The sequence below is a fragment of the Pseudophryne corroboree genome, unplaced genomic scaffold (assembly GCF_028390025.1).
Source record: "Pseudophryne corroboree isolate aPseCor3 unplaced genomic scaffold, aPseCor3.hap2 scaffold_814, whole genome shotgun sequence".
Classification (NCBI taxonomy): Eukaryota; Metazoa; Chordata; class Amphibia; order Anura; family Myobatrachidae; genus Pseudophryne; species Pseudophryne corroboree.
Window position 1 is genome coordinate 215,277 of NW_026970393.1, and position 13,063 is coordinate 228,339.

The 13,063-nt window shown below is 41.9% G+C and overlaps 1 non-coding gene across 1 annotated transcript; it reads left to right on the forward strand.

Moving 5' to 3' along the window:
* Positions 1-12,729: 12,729 nt before the first annotated feature.
* TRNAN-AUU (transfer RNA asparagine (anticodon AUU)) lies at positions 12,730-12,803 on the forward strand. Its single transcript has one exon. It is a non-coding gene; the product is annotated as a tRNA-Asn (tRNA).
* Positions 12,804-13,063: the final 260 nt, after the last annotated feature.

Genomic DNA, 13,063 nt, shown 5'->3' on the forward strand with positions numbered 1-13,063 from the left:
TTGAGCCTCGGGGCATGAAGATCCTTATCCAGGACCCAAGACCTTTCCTCCGGACCATAGCCTTTCCAGTGAACCAGAAAATACAGCCGATCCCGGGACAATTTGGAATCGAGAACCTTCTCTACCAAGAACTCCTGTTGTCCCTGTACATCCACTGGAGATCTACCCTGAGAGATCTTCCGAGGAAATCTACTGGAAGAAACGTATTGTTTCAACAGGGAACAATGAAACGTATTTCCAATCCTGAGAGATCTTGGTAAACGTAACCGAAAGGCAACTGGGTTGACTCTTTTAATAATAAGAAATGGCCCAATAAATTTGGGTCCCAGTCTAGCTGAGGATTGTCGAAGCCTGATGTTGCGAGTCGACAACCACACCCTATCTCCCACCTTAAAAGTGCAAGGACGTCGGAGCCTGTCAGAAAATTTCTTCTCTCGAAAGGCCGCTTTTCTGAGAGCAAGGTGCACCTTTTTCCAAATGGCTCTGAGATGGGAGGTTAAGGTAAGCGAGGAGACTGAGGAATGATGAAAAAAAGAATTAGCTCTGGGGTGAAAACCAAAAACTGAAAAGAATGGAGACTCTTTAGTGGAGGAATGACAAGAATTATTGTAAGCAAATTCAGCCAACGGAAGAAACTCGGACCAATCATTCTGGAGTTTGGCTGAATACAAGCGCAAATATTGTTTCAATGATTGGTTAACTCGTTCGGTTTGCCCGTTGGATTGTGGGTGGTAACCGGATGTTAACGACAATTTCATCTTCAATGAGGCACAAAAACATTTCCAGAATTGTGCGATGAATTGTGGACCCCGATCAGAAACAATATCAGTAGGCAACCCATGAAGCCTGAATACATGGCGGAGAAACAAAACTGCCAACCCTTGGGCAGAAGGCAATCGGGGAAGAGCAATAAAATGAGCCATTTTACTAAAACGGTCCACTACCACCCATATGACTCGGAATCCGGCTGAAAGGGGAAGGTCAACCACAAAATCCATGGAAATATGAGACCACGGCCTGAGAGGAACATTTAAGGGCATAAGTTGCCCGATGGGCAAGGAACGGGGAACCTTATGCTGTGCACAAACCTGACATGAATAAATAAATTCCTTGACGTCTTTAGAAAGACCAGGCCACCATACTGAGCGAGAGACTAACTCCAATGTCTTAGAGACTCCTGGATGCCCTGAAACTTTGTTATCATGGAATTCCGTTAAAACAGTAACTCTCAAAAACTCAGGGACGTAAAGACGACCAGCAGGAGTAATTCTAGGAGCTTGGTGTTGAAGCTGTTTTAACTGGGTAAATAAATCTTGTGTGAGGCCCGCCCAGATGACCGAAGATGGAAGTATGGGGGTAACAGGATTGTTATTGTGAACCGGAAGAAAGCTATGTGACAGGGCATCAGCCTTAGTATTCTTGGAACCAGGCCTGAAAGTGATTATAAATTTGAAACGCGTAAAAAATAATGCCCAACGTGCCTGCCGGGCATTAAGCCGCTTAGCCGATTCAATCTATTGCAGGTTCTTATGGTCAGTCAATACCGAAATAGTATGTTTTGCTCCCTCCAGCCAATGCCTCCACTCCTCGAAAGCCCATTTTACCGCCAGTAACTCCCGATTACCAACGTCATAGTTGGATTCAGCGGAGGAGAATTTCCTGGACATAAAGGCACAAGGATGTAACTCCAGAGACTCCGGATCCTTTTGAGAAAGGATAGCCCCCACTCCAACCTCCGAGGCATCAACCTCCACCACAAAGGGCAATTCCGGATTAGGATGTCTGAGGACTGGAGCCGAGACAAAGGCTTGTTTCAAGGCCCGGAAGGACAACTCCACTTGTCCAATTCTCCTACCCGGCACCGCCAAGTACCAGAGAGGACTTGTGGAAGCGGAACCCTCCGCAAATGCTCCAAACACAAAATATAAAAGGTAAAGCGGCTGAGCCGCAACACACGGCAGAGCCGCAACTCACGAACACCACTGGATATAAAACGGTGATCAGTCAGGACTCCAGGGAACCAAACGACCTCTTGGGATGAGATGACAACTCCCGAATACCGGACTTCTGCGGACTGGAATGACTGGATACAGCAGGACTGGAAACAGACTCTCAGCAAACAAAGGCAGCATGCAGGAAGCTATTACCGGCGTCTGTGAGAAGCCCTGGGAGTGTATTTAACAAGGAGTCCTCCAATCAGCTGCTAAAGGCTGATTAGAATAAATGCCGTGCAGCTGCCTTGCTGCACGGCCAGAGAGCAGGTGAATATCTTAATTTCCTAAAGCCTAGCAACGGGGAACGCGGTCCGCCAGTGGCGTCCCCGTTGCTAGGGTCCGTGCGGCTCAGCGCGCCCGGCGTCTAGCGTTGCTAGGGAGCCGGCGGCTGTACGTGCACGGCGTCTCTAGTTGCTAGGCGCCGGGCCGCGCAGACCATCAAGCGGACCCTGGCGCCTAACAGTATGACTCCCAAAAACAACAACCGCGTCATTGGGACCAACTGCGATTTTGGCAAGTTTAGGAGCCAACCATGTTGTTGAAGAACTGTCAGGGAGAGTGCAATGTTTTGCACCAACTGGTCCCTGGATCTCGCCTTTATCAGGAGATCATCCAAGTACGGGATAATTGTGACTCCTTGCTTGCGAAGGAGAACCATAATTTCCGCCATCACCCTGGTGAAAATCCTCAGCCGCCATCACCCTGGTGAAAATCCTCAGAGCCGTGGACAGACCAAACGGCAATGTCTGAAATTGGTAATGACAATCCTGAATTGCAAACCTTAGGTAGCTTGAGGCAGTGGCTAAATGGGAACATGTAAGTAGGCATCCTTTATGTCTAACAAAACCATGAAATCTCCGTCCTCCGGACTGGAGATCACTGCCCTGAGAAATTCCATCTTGAAATTGAATTTCTTTAGGAAGAAATTGAGGGATTTCAGATTTAAGATTGATCTGACTGAGCCGTCCGGCTTCGGGACCACGAAGAGGCTTGAATAAAAACCTTCTCCCTGCTGACTAAGGCCAATTTGAACAATCGGTGAGGGGGAACGTCTTGAAACCCCAGTTTGTACCCTTGGGACACTATTTGTAAAACCCACGAGTCCAGGTCCGAATGAATCCAGAACTGACTGAAGAGTTTTAGACGTGCCCCCACTGGTGTGGGCTCCTGCAAGAAAGCCCCAGTGTCATGCAGTGGATTTGGCAGAAGCAGAGGACAATCTCTGGTCCTGCGATCTTGAAGAGGCTACAGACCTCTTCCTTTTCCTTCCTCTACCTGCAAAGAAAGGGGAATCTAAACTTCTTGCATATCTATTGGGCCAAAATGACTGCGGTAGATAATGATGCGTCTTCATCCGTTGACAGGGAACATAGGGCAAGAAGGTTGACTTACCATTGAAATGAGGATGCATCTTGCTGCCTTTCCAATGAAGCAAGTTTAATTTAGTAATAGGTGAAAAACCATCCTTACAAAGGTGTTAATCAGAGACTTGGCTTTGTGGACACTTTTCAGAGAACAAATTTGTTAGCATAAAAATAAAGCCAGAAAATGAAGAGCTGTTTAATCACTCAATTGGATTTTTCTGCCAGCATATTTTTTTTCTCTGCAACCCACTGCTAAATTGTGCTTCCTAGCTGTTTTTATAAAATCACTGAATCAAATCTAACTCTGATTACATCAGAGAAGGCCAGGTACCCTACACCATAACAGGGGGTTTGAAATTTTGACTTGTCTACTTAAAGTTCACCAAAATCTGATAACAAGGTCAATTAGGTCCCTGGGTGGGATTGAACCACCAACCTTATGGTTAATAGCCGTACATACTAACTGATTGCGCCACAGAGACACTTTGCAAAAGTCCCTACTGACAAAGGCTAATAAGCATTCATCTAAAACGTTTCCTAGAAAAACTTTAAAAAGTCAATAATCTGGAGAGTTTTTGTAAGAAGTTTCTTCCATCAACCAACGAAGAAACACATTGGTACTTTCCCATGATGAGTGAGTGCTTCAGGATCTCTTGCACTTACATGTGCAGCAGAGTACTGCGATGGAAGCATGCTGGGCCCATAACCCAGAGGTAGGCAGATTGAAACTATCCTCTGCTATATGCATTTTTTTTTGTTAATTAAAGTAATCCAAAACTGGGATTGATATTTTGTCTCTTTTATTTTTACTTAAAGTACAATAACTTTTACCATTTTAATTTGTTTTAATAGTATATTGACAGTATTGTTTTCTTTCAAAAATCCACTTCATTTTCTTTACCCTATTATTAAAATGGTAATTGACAAAAACAAACTACATTGTCACCAGAAGAGCAATACAAAATGTACAAGTGATATATTAAAATCATCTTTCCAGCTTGAATTTCAATGATGCATTGGGTCAACAATTTTGTGAGAAACATCTTCACCCTTAAATAAAGATTTTCTTAATTCCTTACCTGTGTGCTAATTAGATATCACCTTGTTTTCACATTAAACAGACTTCCACATGAGAAAGCAGCAAGGATGCAGTGGCGTTAATGTTTCCTGGTGTCAACCTGTATTATTTCAGTAGACATTGAAATGAGGATACATCTTGCTGCCTTTCCAATGAAGCAAGTTTAATTTAGTAATAGGTGAAAAACCATCCCTACAAAGGTGTTAATCAGAGACTTGGCTTTGTGGACACTTTTCAGAGAACAAATTTGTTAGCATAAAAATAAAGCCAGAAAATGAAGAGCTGTTTAATCACTCAATTGGATTTTTCTGCCAGCATATTTCTTTTTCTCTGCAACCCACTGCTAAATTGTGCTTCCTAGATGTTTTTATAAAATCACTGAATCAAATCTAACTCTGATTACATCAGAGAAGGCCAGGTACCCTACACCATAACAGGGGGTTTGAAATTTTGACTTGTCTACTTAAAGATCACCAAAATCTGATAACAAGGTCAATTAGGTCCCTAGGTGGGATTGAACCACCAACCTTTTGGTTAATAGCCGTACATACTAACTGATTGCGCCACAGAGACACTTTGCAAAAGTACATACTGACAAAGGCTAATAAGCATTCATCTAAAACGTTTCCTAGAAAAACTTTAAAAAGTCAATAATCTGGAGAGTTTTTGTAAGATGTTTCTTCCATCAACCAACGAAGAAACACATTGGTACTTTCCCATGATGAGTGAGTGCTTCAGGATCTCTTGCACTTACATGTGCAGCAGAGTACAGCAACGTTTTAGATGAATGCTTATTAGCCCTTGTCAGTATATACTTTTGCAATGTGTCTCTGTGGCGCAATCAGTTAGTGTGTACGGCTATTAACCAAAAGGCTGGTGGTTCAATCCCACCCAGGTACGTAATTGATCTTGTTATCAGATTTTGGTGATCTTTAAGTAGACAAATCAAAATTTCAAACCCCCTGTTATGGTGTAGGGTACCTGGCCTTCTCTGATGTAATCAGAGTTAGATTTGATTCAGTGATTTATAAAAACAGCTAGGAAGCACAATTTAGCAGTGGGTTGTAGAGAAAAAGAAATATGCTGGCAGAAAAATCCAATTGAGTGATTAAACAGCTCTAATGTTTCTTGACACCAGGAAACATTAACGCCACTGCATCCTTGCTGCTTTCTCATGTGGAAGTCTGTTTAATGTGAAAACAAGGTGATATCTAATTAGCACACAGGTAAGGAATTAAGAAAATCTTTATTTAAGGGTGAAGATGTTTCTCACAAAATCGTTGCCCCAATGCATCATTGAAATTCAAGCTGGAAAGATGATTTTAATATATCACTTGTGTCCAGCCCCCCCCTCACCTGCTGTGTGTCCAGCCCCCCCCCCCCCCCTCACCTGCTGTGTGTCCAGCCCCCCCCCCCCTCACCTGCTGTGTGTCCAGCCCCCCCCCCCTCACTTGCTGTGTGTCCAGCCCCCCCCTCACCTGCTGTGTGTCCAGCCCCCCCCCCTCACCTGCTGTGTGTCCAGCCCCCCCCCTCACCTGCTGTGTGTCCAGCCCCCCCCCCCTCACCTGCTGTGTGTCCAGCCCCCCCCCTCACCTGCTGTGTGTCCAGCCCCCCCCCCTCACCTGCTGTGTGTCCAGCCCCCCCCCTCACCTGCTGTGTGTCCAGCCCCCCCCTCACCTGCTGTGTGTCCAGCCACCCCCCCTCCCCTGTTTGTGTCCGGCCTACCCCCCCCCCTCCCTGCTGTTTGTCCGGCCTACCCCCCCCCCTCCCTGCTGTTTGTCCGACCACCCTCCCCTCCCCTGCAGTGTGTCCTGCCTACCCCCCCTCCCTGCTGTGTGTCCAGCCACACCCCCCCTCACCTGCTGTGTGTCCGGCCTACCCTCCCTCCCCTCTCCTGCTGTTTGTCTGGCCACCATCCCCTCCCCTCCCCTGCTGTGTGTTCGGCAACTCCCCCCTCTTCCTGCTGTGTTCGGCCACCCCCTCCCCTCCCTGCCGTGTGTCCGGTCACCCCCCCCTCTCTGCTGTGTGTCCAGCCACCCCCCCCTCTCTGCTGTGTGTCCGGCCACCCCCCCCAGACACGCAGCGCCCGACACACACAGACATGCAACGCCTGACACGCATACGCATATGCAGCGCCTGACACACACGCACACACACAGCACCTGACACACACACACACACACACACACAGCACCTGACACACACACACACAGCACCTGACACTCACACGGACCTGACACACGCGCACACACTCACACGCAGCACCTGACACACGCACACACAGACGCAGCACCTGACACTCACACGGACCTGACACACACGCACACACTCACACGCGGCGCCTGACGCACATAGACACGCGGCGCCTGACGCACACGCGGCGCCTGACGCACACGCGGCGCCTGACGCACACGCGGCGCCTGACAGACACGCGGCGCCTGACACACACGCACAGGCAGCGCCTGGCACACACGCACAGGCAGCGCCTGACACACACGCAGCGCCTGACACACACAGACACGCAGCGCCTGACACACACAGACACGCAGCGCCTGACACACACAGACACGCAGCGCCTGACACACACAGACACGCAGCGCCTGACGCACAGGCAGCGCCTGACACACACGCACACGCACAGGCAGCGCCTGACACACGCAGCGCCTGACACACGCAGCGCCTGACACACACACGCACCTGACACATGCTCCTGACACACGCAGCACCAATTGAGTGATTAAACAGCTCTACATTTTCTGGCTTTATTTTTATGCTAACAAATTTGTTCTCTGAAAAGTGTTCACAAAGCCAAGTCTCTGATTAACACCTTTGTAGGGATGGTTTTTCACCTATTACTAAATTAAACTTGTTTCATTGGAAAGGCAGCAAGATGCATCCTCATTTCAATGTCTACTGAAATAATACAGGTTGACACCAGGAAACATTAACGCCACTGCATCCTTGCTGCTTTCTCATGTGGAAGTCTGTTTAATGTGAAAACAAGGTGATATCTAATTAGCACACAGGTAAGGAATTAAGAAAATCTTTATTTAAGGGTGAAGATGTTTCTCACAAAATCGTTGCCCCAATGCATCATTGAAATTCAAGCTGGAAAGATGATTTTAATATATCACTTGTACATTTTGTATTGCTCTTCTGGTGACAATGTAGTTTGTTTTTGTCAATTACAATTTTAATAATAGGGTAAAGAAAATTAAGTGGATTTTTGAAAGAAAACAATACTGTCAATATACTATCAAAACAAATTAAAATGGTAAAAGTTATTGTACTTTAAGTAAAAATAAAAGAGCCAAAATATCAATCCCAGTTTTGGATTACTTTAATTAACAAAAAAAATGCATATAGCAAAGGATAGTTTCAATCTGCCTACCTCTGGGTTATGGGCCCAGCATGCTTCCATTGCAGTACTCTGCTGCACATGTAAGTGCAAGAGATCCTGAAGCACTCACTCATCATGGGAAAGTACCAATGTGTTTCTTCGTTGGTTGATGGAAGAAACATCTTACAAAAACTCTCCAGATTATTGACTTTTTAAAGTTTTTCTAGGAAACGTTTTAGATGAATGCTTATTAGCCTTTGTCAGTATGCACTTTCGCAAAGTGTCTCTGTGGCGCAATCAGTTAGTGTGTACGGCTATTAATTAAAAGGTTGGTGGTTCAATCCCACCCAGGGATGTAATTGATCTTGTTATCAGATTTTGGTGATCTTTAAGTAGACAAGTCAAAATTTCAAACCCCCTCTTATGGTGTAGGGTACCTGGCCTTCTCTGATGTAATCAGAGTTAGATTTGATTCATTGATTTTATAAAAACAGCGAGGAAGCACAATTTAGCAGTGGTTTGCAGAGAAAAAAAATATGCTGGCAGAAAAATCCAATTGAGTGATTATACAGCTCTTCATTTTCTGGCTTTATTTTTATGCTAACAAATTTGTTCTCTGAAAAGTGTCCACAAAGCCAAGTCTCTGATTAACACCTTTGTAAGGATGGTTTTTCACCTATTACTAAATTAAACTTGCTTCATTGGAAAGGCAGCAAGATGCATCCTCATTTCAATGTCTACTGAAATAATACAAGTTGACACCAGGAAACATTAACGCCACTGCATCCTTGCTGCTTTCTCATGTGGAAGTCTGTTTAATGCAAAAACAAGGTGATATCTAATTATCACACAGGTAAGGAATTAAGAAAATCTTTATTTAAGGGTGAAGATGTTTCTCACAAAATCGTTGCCCCAATGCATCATTGAAATTCAAGCTGGAAAGATGATTTTAATATATCACTTGTACATTTTGTATTGCTCTTCTGGTGACAATGTAGTTTGTTTTTGTCAATTACCATTTTAATAATAGGGTAAAGAAAATTAAGTGGATTTTTGAAAGAAAACAATACTGTCAATATACTATTAAAACAAATTAAAATGGTAAAAGTTATTGTACTTTAAGTAAAAATAAAAGAGCCAAAATATCAATTCCAGTTTTGGATTACTTTAATTAACAAAAAAAAAGCATATAGCAGAGGATAGTTTCAATCTGCCTACCTCTGGGTTATGGGCCCAGCATGCTTCCATTGCTGTACTCTGCTGCACATGTAAGTGCAAGAGATCCTGAAGCACTCACTCATCATGCGAAAGTACCAATGTGTTTCTTCGTTGGTTGATGGAAGAAACATTTTACAAAAACTCTCCAGATTATTGACTTTTTAAAGTTTTTCTAGGAAACGTTTTAGATGAATGCTTATTAGCCCTTGTCAGTATATACTTTTGCAATGTGTCTCTGTGGCGCAATCAGTTAGTGTGTACGGCTATTAACCAAAAGGTTGGTGGTTCAATCCCACCCAGGTACGTAATTGACATTGTTATCAGATTTTGGTGATCTTTAAGTAGACAAGTCAAAATTTCAAACCCCCTGTTATGGTGTAGGGTACCTGGCCTTCTCTGATGTAATCAGAGTTAGATTTGATTCAGTGATTTATAAAAACAGCTAGGAAGCACAATTTAGCAGTGGGTTGTAGAGAAAAAGAAATATGCTGGCAGAAAAATCCAATTGAGTGATTAAACAGCTCTTCATTTTCTGGCTTTATTTTTATGCTAACAAATTTGTTCTCTGAAAAGTGTCCACAAAGCAAAGTCTCTGATTACACCTTTGTAGGGATGGTTTTTCACCTATTACTAAATTAAACTTGCTTCATTGGAAAGGCAGCAAGATGCATCCTCATTTCAATGTCTACTGAAATAATACAGGTTGACACCAGGAAACATTAACGCCACTGCATCCTTGCTGCTTTCTCATGTGGAAGTCTGTTTAATGTGAAAACAAGGTGATATCTAATTAGCACACAGGTAAGGAATTAAGAAAATCTTTATTTAAGGGTGAAGATGTTTCTCACAAAATCGTTGCCCCAATGCATCATTGAAATTCAAGCTGGAAAGATGATTTTAATATATCACTTGTACATTTTGTATTGCTCTTCTGGTGACAATGTAGTTTGTTTTTGTCAATTACCATTTTAATAATAGGGTAAAGAAAATGAAGTGGATTTTTGAAAGAAAACAATACTGTCAATATACTATTAAAACAAATTAAAATGGTAAAAGTTGTTGTACTTTAAGTAAAAATAAAAGAGCCAAAATATCAATCCCAGTTTTGGATTACTTTAATTAACAAAAAAAAATGCATATAGCAGAAGATAGTTTCAATCTGCCTACCTCTGGGTTATGGGCCCAGCATGCTTCCATTGCTGTACTCTGCTGCACATGTAAGTGCAAGAGATCCTGAAGCACTCACTCATCATGGGAAAGTACCAATGTGTTTCTTCGTTGGTTGATGGAAGAAACATCTTACATAAACTCTCCAGATTATTGACTTTTTAAAGTTTTTCTAGGAAACGTTTTAGATGAATGCTTATTAGCCTTTGTCAGTATGTACTTTTGCAAAGTGTCTCTGTGGCGCAATCAGTTAGTATGTACGGCTATTAACCAAAAGGTTGGTGGTTCAATCCCACCCAGAGACCTAATTGACCTTGTTATCAGATTTTGGTGATCTTTAAGTAGACAAGTCAAAATTTCAAACCCCCTGTTATGGTGTAGGGTACCTGGCCTTCTCTGATGTAATCAGAGTTAGATTTGATTCAGTGATTTTATAAAAACAGCTAGGAAGCACAATTTAGCAGTGGTTTGCAGAGAAAAAAAATATGCTGGCAGAAAAATCCAATTGAGTGATTAAACAGCTCTTTATTTTCTGGCTTTATTTTTATGCTAACAAATTTGTTCTCTGAAAAGTGTCCACAAAGCCAAGTCTCTGATTAACACCTTTGTAAGGATGGTTTTTCACCTATTACTAAATTAAACTTGCTTCATTGGAAAGGCAGCAAGATGCATCCTCATTTCAATGTCTACTGAAATAATACAGGTTGACACCAGGAAACATTAACGCCACTGCATCCTTGCTGCTTTCTCATGTGGAAGTCTGTTTAATGTGAAAACAAGGTGATATCTAATTAGCACACAGGTAAGGAATTAAGAATATCTTTATTTAAGGGTGAAGATGTTTCTCACAAAATCGTTGCCCCAATGCATCATTGAAATTCAAGCTGGAAAGATGATTTTAATATATCACTTGTACATTTTGTATTGCTCTTCTGGTGACAATGTAGTTTGTTTTTGTCAATTACCATTTTAATAATAGGGTAAAGAAAATGAAGTGGATTTTTGAAAGAAAACAATACTGTCAATATACTATTAAAACAAATTAAAATGGTAAAAGTTATTGTACTTTAAGTAAAAATAAAAGAGCCAAAATATCAATCCCAGTTTTGGAATACTTTAATTAACAAACAAAAAAATGCATATAGCAGAGGATAGTTTCAATCTGCCTACCTCTGGGTTATGGGCCCAGCATGCTTCCATTGCTGTACTCTGCTGCACATGTAAGTGCAAGAGATCCTGAAGCACTCACTCATCATGGGAAAGTACCAATGTGTTTCTTCGTTGGTTGATAGAAGAAACATCTTACAAAAACTCTCCAGATTATTGACTTTATTAAGTTTTTCTAGGAAACGTTTTAGATGAATGCTTATTAGCCTTTGTCAGTATGTACTTTTGCAAAGTGTCTCTGTGGCGCAATCAGTTAGTGTGTACGGCTATTAACCAAAAGGTTGGTGGTTCAATCCCACCCAGGGACGTAATTGACCTTGTTATCAGATTTTGGTGATATTTAAGTAGACAAGTCAAAATTTCAAACCCCCTCTTATTGTGTAGGGTACCTGGCCTTCTCTGATGTAATCAGAGTTAGATTTGATTCAGTGATTTTATAAAAACATCTAGGAAGCACAATTTAGCAGTGGGTTGCAGAGAAAAAGAAATATGCTTGCAAAAAAATCAAATTGCTTGATTTAACAGCTCTTAATTTTCTTGCTTTGTTTTTATGCTAACAAATTTGTTCTCTGAAAAGTGTCCACAAAGCCAAGTCTCTGATTAACACCTTTGTAGGGATGGTTTTTCACCTATTACTAAATTAAACTTGCTTCATTGGAAAGGCAGCAAGATGCATCCTCATTTCAATGTCTACTGAAATAATACAGGTTGACACCAGGAAACATTAACGCCACTGCATCCTTGCTGCTTTCTCATGTGGAAGTCTGTTTAATGTGAAAACAAGGTGATATCTAATTAGCACACAGGTAAGGAATTACGAAAATCTTTATTTAAGGGTGAAGATGTTTCTCACAAAATTGTTGCCCCAATGCATCATTGAAATTCAAGCTGGAAAGATGATTTTAATATATCACTTGTACATTTTGTATTGCTCTTCTGGTGACAATGTAGTTTTTTTTGTCAATTACCATTTTAATAACAGGGTAAAGAAAATTAAGTGGATTTTTGAAAGAAAACTATACTGTCAATATACTATTAAAACAAATTAAAATGGTAAAAGTTATTGTACTTTAAGTAAAAATAAAAGAGCAAAAATATCAATCCCAGTTTTGATTACTTAAATTAACAAAAAAAATGCATATAGCAAAGGATAGTTTCAATCTGCCTACCTCTGGGTTATGGGTCCAGCATGCTTCCATTGCAGTACTCTGCTGCACATGTAAGTGCAAGAGATCCTGAAGCACTCACTCATCATGGGAAAGTACCAATGTGTTTATTCGTTGGTTGATGGAAGAAACATCTTACAAAAACTCTCCAGATTATTGATTTTTTTATGTTTTTTTAGGAAACGTTCTAGATGTATGCTTATTAGCCTTTGTCAGTAGGCACTTTTTGCAAAGTGTCTCTGTGGCGCAATCGGTTAGTGTGTTCGGCTATTAACCGAAAGGTTGGTGGTTCAATCCCACCCAGGGACGTAATTAAACTTGTGATCAGATTTTGGTGATATTTAAGTAGACAAGTCAAAATTTCAAACCCCCTCTTATGGTGTAGGGTACATGGCCTTCTCTGATGTAATCAGAGTTAGATTTGATTCAGTGATTTTATAAAAAAACAGCTAGGAAGCACAATTTAGCAGTGGGTTGCAGAGAAAAAAAATATGCTGGCAGAAAAATCCAATCGAGTGATTAAACAGCTCTTCATTTTCTGGCTTTATTTTTATGCTAACAAATTTGTT